Consider the following 9,769-nt stretch of genomic DNA (forward strand, 5'->3'; position numbering starts at 1 on the left):
AAGTTTATTTTTTTAATGCTTTATTTATTTTTGAGAGAATGCAAGTAGGGGAGGCGCAGTGAGAAAGGGACAGAACATCTGAAGCAGGCTCTGTGCTGACAGCACTGAGCCCGATGTGGGGCTCGAACTCATAAACTGTGAGATCATGACCTGAGCTGAAGTTGGACATTCAACCGACTCAGTACCCAGGTGGCCCTGCTTATTTTTTAAAGTCACCCCCAAAAAAACAAATGCCTTCCCCACGACCTCTGGGTTCTTCACAGCACCTGTCTGGCTGGGCCGAGGGAGGCATTGGTGTAAATTGTCCCATTTAATCTAAGTCATTGAGAGATCGGGTCAGGTCAGGGGAGGTTTTACTCTTTGACCACAAAACTCGGAGTCTGACTTTTATTCATTCATTCACTTAACAAGTTTATATGCACTAGATGTTTATACTTAGCATGTCCTAAATGTCCAGAAACCTCTGGACTCTACTAACCCGTGGATTACTACGTAGCCATAGACAGACCCCAGAACTTATGCTGCTGCCAACGGATCAGCTATCCTGCAAATTCTGCTTTGGAAAATTCGACGCCTCCATCTCTTCCTTCCCTCCACAGGGTCAGTCCCTGGTCTATTCCTTCATCCCCTCACCCCTGGGCCATTACAGTGGTTTTCTACCTTGTATCCTTGCTGCCCTTGAAGCCAACCTTGAATCCTGCTTTGAAGCCTCATTGCCCTTGAAGGTGACCTCCTAGGCTGTCATCAGAGATCATGTCATTCATTACCAAAAGCCTTCACTGGCTCCCTACTGCCTATAGGAAAAGGTTCTAAACCCTCAGCTTCACTGAGCACGCCCTGCGTGACCCCAACTCACCACCCAGGGCACTTCTCTGCTCTCTACCACCCATTGCAATGGACCACTCTCCACCCCCCAACCCCGTACTCACCTCACATCATTGTCTGGTTGCCAATACTCTCCCCCTTCTCCATCTTTTGATGTTTCCCTCGGCCTGCAGGGCTCTGAGAAGCCTTCCCCAATCCCCTGATCAGACTTTATCTCTTCACTGGGCAGCTCCTACATGCTGTTGTCACTTCCATACCATTCTGCTTCATCTCATCATGATCATTACGCAATCAGGAAAGCCAGCTGACTCTCCCTTCAAAATGTTCCAGAATCTGGACATTTTCCACCACCTCCAATGCTACCCCCTGGTGAGAGTCAAGATTTTTGTCAGGATTTCTGCAATTGCTTCCTAACTGCAGAGAGGCCCCCGGCCACCTCCCTGCCAGGTCCTGCAGGACAGAGTCCCCAGCCACCCCTCTTCAAGATCCTATGGGATAGGGCGCCCACCACATCCTGCAAGGTCCTACGGGACAGCATCCCCAGCCACCCCTCTATTGCATCCTGTAGGACAGGGACCTACGACAGCCTGCAAGGTCAAACAGGACAGGGTCCAGCCACCTCTCTCCAAGGTTCTGCAAGACAGCATCTCCAGCCACCTTTCTGTCCAGTCCCGACACTTTTTTCAATCATTTAAAAATATAAAAACCAGGGGCGCCTGGGTGGCTCAGTCAGTTGACATCCAACTTCAGTTCAGGTCATGATCTCACAGGTTCGTGAGTTCGAGCCCTGCAGTGGGCTCCCGGCTGTCCATGCAGAGTCAGCTTCAGATCCTGTCTCCCTTACTCTCCCCCTCCCTCACTCACACTTTCTCTCTCTCTAAAATGAAGAAACATGTGGGGCACCTGGGTGGCTCAGTCGGCTAAGCGGCCAACTTCAGCTCAGATCATCATCTCACGGTTTGTGAGTTCGAGCCTGGCGTTGGGTTCTGTGCTGATAGCTGGGAGCCTGGAGCCTGCTTCGGATTCTGTGTGTCTCTCCCTCTCTGCCCCTCCTCCGCTTGCACGCATTTTCTCTCTCTCTCTCTCTCTAAAAAATACACATTTTAAAATTCTTTTTAAAAAGAATAAACATGGGGCGCCTGGGTGGCTTAGTCAGTTAAGCGTCCGACTTTCACTTAGGTCATGATCTCGCGGTTTGTGGTTTCGAGCCCCGCATCGGGCTCTGTGCTGACTGCCAGCTCAGAGCCTGGAGCCTGTTTCAGTCTCTGACTCCCTCTCTCTCTGACCCTCCCCTGCTCACGCTGTCTCTCTCTCTCTCTCTCCTAGAAATAAATAAAACATTAAAAAAATAATAAAATAAAAAGAATAAACATGAAAAAAAGAAAAAATGCTTGGCTCACAGGCCGAAGAAAATCAGGCAGCAGGTCATTTGGCCCATGGCCTACCCATCTTAAAGGCCGAATTGGCAACCCCTGGGGGAAGGTGGAGGGATGGGTTAAGGTTAGAGTAAACATGGCTCCTCAGTACCAGTCTTCTCAACATCCGGAAAACATGCAAAGATACAGTCTATCTGGTAGATGGAAAGAGGTGCGGTGTGAGGGGGAAGCTGGGTGTTCCTGTGAGCTCTAACTCGGGTAAGGAAATCCTCAGGATTGTAGTCAAGGAACATAACTCAGCAGTGAAGACAGACTGGTGGCGGTCAGGCTGTGACACTGGCTTTAGTGCAGGCGGTGACGCCCTGGTCCTGCTGATATGCCTGCAAAAGGAGGCTCTTAACTAGTCCAGAGCTTTTGTGAGCCAGCTGTTGCTTACAGTCATTATTTCACAATTGGATTTTATAGAATTGCAGTGAAATAGATTTACATTTAAAACAAGAGGTAGTAAGTGCTCAAAAACTCATCATCTTCTCATTATTCTGTGACACTTCACGATGAGCTTTGCTCTTCCGATGGTTCACATGGAGCTCAGCCAGTCAGTGGAAACAGTACATGACCACCTGCCAGGAGGCACACACCCCTCCCCGACTCTGCACTTCACACCAGCAGCTTGAAAATGACCGTGGAGGGAATATCTACACCACAGAAATGGACAAATGCTACAAATCGGGGCTTTTCTTCCCACCGCCCGCCAAAGAATCCACTGTTAAACATTTACCAGCAAACCACAGCACCAGGTGAAAGAAGATGGGCGGGATCTAGGGCCTTGGGGCATAAGTGGAGTGGGGAGGGCTGGGGTAGAATCCGCTCAGCCAGGTAGTTTTACAGACATGAGAGGCAGAGGAGGAAGAGAAGGATGCCTCTACTACAGAAAACGATCTATTTATACTGAAGCACTTCCAGCCCAAAGACTTGGCTGTGCCCTTCCGCTGAGCGCCTTCTCACCGGCGTCCTGGGTTAACAGCCCCGGGGTGAGCCTGTGAGCCCCCCGGGCAGCCCTGTGCGGTAGGAGGAAGGAAGCGCTTGCCTAAGATCTCCCGGGGAGGTCGGCCAGCACCACAGCCCCACTCTGTGTTTACATCTCATATAGCTGCGTGCAGAGCTATTTGGGCACCCACAGCGCTGCGCAACTGGGTCTGTGTGTATTTATAACCGCACAGCATATAGATCTCACCTACATCATTCACACATCCCCGAGGTGCTGGTCCTGCTTACTGACCTCACGTCGTCGGGGGCCTGCCGGGTAATTGACTCTGATGGGAATCGTCCTCTCCCAGCCAAAGGCATGCGGCCCACCTCCCACAGCCAGCGCCCGCCTCCCTCCCACGGACCTGGGGGGCCCCGGCCCTTCCTGGTAAAGCTCTGGAGAGGAGAGACGAGCTATAAACGTGCCGCAGGCTGACCCGCATATGGAAATGAGGCTCGAGGTTGGGCCTGGCGCCCAGCCACAGGCCTGTGGCCTCACTGCCGCCAAGTATCTTTAGCATGAACTTCATTAACATCACCTCCCCCACGCCCTCCTCCAATCTCTCTCCTCCTCTGCCTTGTCTTACACTCAGTTTGTGGTGTCTCTTTCCAGGCTGTGGTCTTCTTCTTAAGCCTGCACAGAGGGCTGGGCTCCATCACCCCCTCCTATCTGACAATATGACAATAATAATATAATCACAGCTTCCACTTACTGTGCTGGGCTCTTCTATCCCTTATCTCCCCGAATCTACATGGAAACCCTATTTGATAAATAAGGAACCCGAGGCTGCAGGGGGCTGCAGGGGGCTGCAGGTCACTCAGGGAAGAGGTCCCTGACTGAAGAGGTCAAGGTTGGCATAGGTGTCTGGGGCTCTGGCACACAGCCGGTCCTCGAGTGACATCCGCCAGGCTGAGAGCACAGCTGCATACAGAGGAAAGAAGATAAGGCTGGGCCAGAGGCCACGATGGCACAGGTAGAGAGTAGGGAAGGGTCGGGATGGAATGAGAATCAGCCATGTAGCTTGGGAGAGATGAGGAGAAGAAAGACGAAGGGAAGGATGCCTCCTTCTAGAAGACCCCCTGGCCTTGCACGCTGCTAGTTTTGGGGGGGGGGCTGTCCCCAGCAGTCATGCCAGGCTCAGTTTCCTAAGCGGTCTGTTTGCACTGGAAGCCCTCCTTGAAGACACGGGCCAAATAGCCACCCTAGACCTACAAGAATGTCAAGATCTCATTTCTTCACTGACCTTGCAGGCCAGCCTTGAGGAGGGGTCCAGCCACCTTGGGGAGAAGAGAGGGGAAGGAGATTTCTGTTCTCAGTGACCAGTGTCTGCGGAAGCTTCTCTGTTCTTTGCTCCCTCTACCCCCTGACACAGACTGGGGTTAAGGCCCAGCTGGAGTTGGCCTTACCCCCTGACCCCATCAGGCTTATCACTGTCCTTTGCAGGTTTGTCTGCTATAGTCCAAGGACATGAGCCCCTCCCTCCCTGCCTCCCCCATTACGTCTTTCCTTCCCCTCTTCTCCTCTCCCTCCTCCTGCCTATTCCCTTTCTCTACAGTTCTAATGGACTGTTCTTTCTGGAGTCTAACCACCAGTAGCCGCCCTGCAGTTCCCACCCGCTGCTCCCGTTTCTGTTCTTTGGGGGCAATGTAGAACCATCAGTAATAGACACAATGACAGTTCAGATGCCACCAAGGGTGATGACACATGTTATTCAGGTCTTATTTTGTACTAGGAACTCTGCATGCATTATTTCACTTAATCCTCATAGCAACCCCACCGAATAGGTTCTTCTCTACCCACTTCAGAGACGGAGGAACTGAGACTTTTGGAGGATCCCACATTGCACAGCCAACAGGCGGCAGAATTAGGATCTGGACTAGGGCCACCCAATTGAAAAGCCAGTTCTCGGGGCGCCTGGGTGGCTTAGTCGGTTAAGCGTCCGACTTTCGCTTAGGTCATGATCTCGCGGTTCGTGGGTTCGAGCCCCGCGTCGGGCTCTGTGCTGACTGCCAGCTCAGAGCCTGGAGCCTGTTTCAGAGTCTGTATCCCCCTATCTCTCTGACCCTCCGCTGCTCACACTGTCTCTCTCTCTCTCTCCTAGAAATAAATTTTAAAAAATAAAAAATAAATAAAAAGAAAAGCCAGTTCTCTAAACCATGGGGTTCCTTTGCATCTTCCATCTGCAAACCTTCGAATACTAAAGGATCTTCACTTCTTTACGGGGTGAGATGGCTTGCTTCATGGCTACACGCCTGCTGAGTGCCCAGTCATCCAGTCCAGTGGCCCATGCTGGGGTGACACCGTGTGCTCTTGATCCAGATTTTTCAGGGCTGAGGATACACTTTTAACCACGTGCCCCTCAGCCTCCTCAGAGGCCCTGTCAGCCAGCCACTGGCTTTTAAGCAGAAATGCATTAGCCCTGGGCATCCAGCTTCTGGCTCCCAGAGACCTAGAGGTTCAACCACAAAACGGAGATAATGGGATGAACCTTACCACACAACCACCGGGAGCCACGCCCGCCACGCCCTGAAGACACTCTTGGTGACCCGTTTGGGGATCTTCCCTAAATCAACCCCCGCCCCTCCGACTGCTCCCTCGACACCTCTCCCCTGATTCTGTGCAGTGGGTCCTCACAGCTTCACTCAGGTGGAACGTGTCCGCTGCCTGCTGCTCCCGGGGCCTCGGCCCCTAATAAACCCGCCTGCCATGCAAGTCCGAGCCCTGCGCGTTGCTGTCGCCGCCGTAAACAGCCTGGACGCGAAGCCCGCCTCCCTCGCTCCCCAGAAGATTAATAAATCAGATTCAGACGCCTATTGTTCTGGACACAGTCAGAATCAATTGCAGGATTTTAAATCTCTCAGCACAGAGCAGCTGGCTGGCTACAAGAGGCCCCGCCATGTCTCTGGGAAAGCTGGCCGGGGATGGAAATAAGAGAATGGGGGGGAAAAAAAAAGACCAAATAATCAATAGTTACCACGAGCTTGCGGCCATCTGCACCCAGTCTCCTTCAGGAGACAGGTCCCCCAGCTTCCCGTGAGGCTCACTTAGTGAGGGGTGGGGGAGGGGCACAAGTCAGCCTGGGAAGAGAGGGGACCAGAAAGGCAGGTCGCAGATGGGTGGGGCCACTCCCCGCCCACCTCCTAACCTCTCCAATGCCTAATTCCATCTGCAAATGTTTCACTCTTTCAGAAGTTGAGAGCAATCACTGCCTGAAGCCACAGGGTGACTGCCAGTTTGTTATCCCAGAATTCCCAAGAAGAATTCATAGAAATCCTTGTATCTTAGACTAACTACCACTCCCTTGCCACCCCCACCCCCTAGGCGTTGGTTCTTGTTGTTGGGTTTTGTTTTTTTTTAATCCCCTACTCTCATGAGAGACACAGTGTGCCTGCCACTGCCGCCTGAGTGGCTGCTAGCATTTTCTCTAGCTGTTTATGTGGAAAATCATAAAAATATTTGGTGGCCAAAAAAAGAGAGGGGAAATGCTTTGGTGGTCTGATGCAACAGAAATGCTTTTTAAAAAAAAAAAAAAGTGGGATGTCTTATTCTAATCCAAAAACATGCATAAATGCCGTATTGATTGAGAAGTACTAGGTGGAAGGCGTATTTTTCTCGGAGACCCACCCCACCCCACCCCCTCCAAGCAGACAAAATCACTGTTGGCAGCTGGCTGAGGGTAAGTCACTTATAATCCAGCCACAGGGTTTGGGAAGACCTGAAAGCAGAAATTCTTGCGGGCTGCGTTTTACCCCGGGTCTAGTAATATGCTCCTGTCCCAGCGGCCTGAGTCTGTTGGCTAAAAGAGAGGCAATCCTCACGATGACGGTGCTCATGTAGATGCTGTTGTTGCCACGGCAGCTGATGCCAATCAGATCACGTTTGTCTGCCTTGTACCGTCATGAAGCCTCCTTACACGCGTTCTCTCCTTTGATGCTCATAGAGGGAGGTGGGCTAGGAATCATTATCACATCATTCCCATTCCATAGAGGAGGGAAACAAAGCCCAGAGAAGCAAAGGGTCTTGCCCAGGAGCATACGCACTTTCACTGGCAAAGCCAACATTCAAACCCGGCAGATAAGCTTTATACCAGGTTACTCTGGACTCTCAACAACACTGCCCAATAGAAAGGTGCATGAGCCATATATGTCCCTTGAAATGTTCTAGTAGCCACGTTTTTAAAAAATAAAAAGAAACAGGTGAAATTGATTTCAGTAATACACCTCGTATAGCCTCCTTGCATCCCAAATATTATTTTAAAATGTAATCAATGCGAGGCTCCTGGGTGGCTCAGTCGGTTTAGTGTCTGACTTTGGCTCAGGTCATGATGTCAGGGTTCATGAGTTCGAGCTCCGTGTCAGGCTCTGTGCTGAAAGCTCAGAGCCTGGAGCTGCTTCAGATTCTGTATCTTCCTCTCTCCATGCCCCTCCCTGGCTCATGCTCTGCCTCTCTCTCTCAAAAATAAATAATAATTAAAAAAAATAATTTAAAAAAATTAAAAATAAATAAATAAAATGTAATCGATGCAAAAATTATTCATGTGATAGTTTACATTCTTTGTTTTCATACTTAGGTGTCTGAAATCTGGTGTGTATTTTGCACATTGAGCTCATTCTCCTTTCACCGTGGCTAGTGGCTACATTGAGGGCCAGCATCAGTCTAGAGGGATTCAGCACGGCTTTCATACTGAGTGTGGTCCTGAAGGAATCTCAGACAAAGGGAAGCATCACTGTTGCTTGACTCATCCTCAGTCCCAAAGAGGAGAGCCTCTCATCTCAACGTGAGCTCCCTGTACTCAAGCAGGCCAAGTGCCAGAGTCACTTCAGTTCACAATGTGATTTTTCCTCTTATCTGCCTCCTCTTCCTTCTCCTCTTCTTGAGTATCACTTGCTAAAACATCTAATACAGATGTTACCACTGAATGATTTGCTAGCCATCAACAAGCAGCAACGTGGTCCCTACTTTCTGAAGGTTTTCTGACTCCCAAGCAAATTATGCATATGCTACCCCAGGCATGGTGCCCCCTCTGAGTGCATCAGGTGCTCATATTGTGCTTCAAGAAGGAGATAGGGATGGAAGGAGAAAAGGAAGGAAGAGAGAGAGGAACAAAGGAAAGGAAGAGGGGAGGGAGGGAGTAAAGGAAAGAAGGAAAATGTACTGGATTGAAGAGCATCTCTGAAATATTCATGTTCTCCTGGAAGCTCAGAAGATAATCTCATTTGTAAGTAGAATCTTTGCACATTTAATCAGTTAAGATGAGGGTATACTGGCGGGGGGGGGGGGGGGAGCTGATCCAACGTCTGATATCCTTAGAAGAAGAGGAAAATTTGGATGTGGACACGGGGAAGAACATCCAGCGAAGACAGAGGTAGAGACTGGGGGATGACGCATCTGCAAGCTGAAGAACACCAAACATTGCCACAACCATCAGAAGCTAGGAGAAAGGCACAGAATGGACTCTCCCTCAAAGCATCCAGGAGGATCCAGCCCTATCAACACCTTTCAGACCTCCATAACTGTGACAGAATAAATTCCTGTCGTTTTAAGCCACTCAGTTTGTGATAATGTTATGACAGCCCTACAGAGCTAATACAGAAAGGGGGAGTTTGGGGGGCAAGCCAGACATTTTTCTAAAGAACAGATATATGATCAAAAAGAATTTGCAGTTGAGAACATGAACGCAATGCTGGCATCTCTATCCACACTCATTCGGTTCCTAGTGAAATCAAATCAGCTTCTCTCCTCCTCCTCCTCTCTGATCACACATTCTGATAACTATACCTGAGTCCTGGGTTTGCTATGAGGAGATAAAATCTTACAAAGAACCAACTGGTGGTTGCCAGAGGGAAGGGGTAGAGGGAAGGGCACAATGGGTGAAGGGGAGGGGGAGACACAGGCTTCTAGCTGTGGAATGAATAAGTCACAGAGATGAAAGTCACAGCGTAGGGAATAGAGTCAACAGCACCGTAATAGCATTGTGTACTGACGGATGGTAGCTACACTTGTGGTGAGCACAGCATAATTATAGGCTTGTCCAATCTCTGTGTCATACATCTGAAACTAATACAACATTGTATGTCAACTATACTCAAATAAAAAAAAAAAAATAGGGGCACCTGGCTGGCTTAGTCGGTTGAGTGTCCAACTCTTGATTCCAGCTCAGACCATGATCCCAGGGTGATTATGGGATCAAGCCCCACATCAGGCTCCACACTGAGCATGGAGCCTGCTTAAGGTTCTCTCTCTCTCCCTCTGCCCCTCTTCCCTGCTCATGCTCTCTATCTCTCTAAAATAAATAAACAAACAAATAAATATAATTTGAAGAAAGTTAAACTTTAAAATGAGGGATTCAAGTATTTCAAATATTTTCTACTGAAAGAGAGAATCATTTACTCTGTGTAATTGCTGAGGACAGGACAACGCCTAATGAATAAGAGACAGAGAAAAGCAGTTTTATCTCCACCTGCGTAACGTTTTGAACAAGCAGACCGGTGGATGGCAAACGTACTACCTGATAAGCAAGCCTGATGAACTCTGGTCCAGA

Source organism: Hyaena hyaena, unplaced genomic scaffold (genome assembly GCF_003009895.1).
Source record: "Hyaena hyaena isolate Hyena2069 unplaced genomic scaffold, ASM300989v1 scaffold_189, whole genome shotgun sequence".
In the NCBI taxonomy this organism is placed as follows: domain Eukaryota; kingdom Metazoa; phylum Chordata; class Mammalia; order Carnivora; family Hyaenidae; genus Hyaena; species Hyaena hyaena.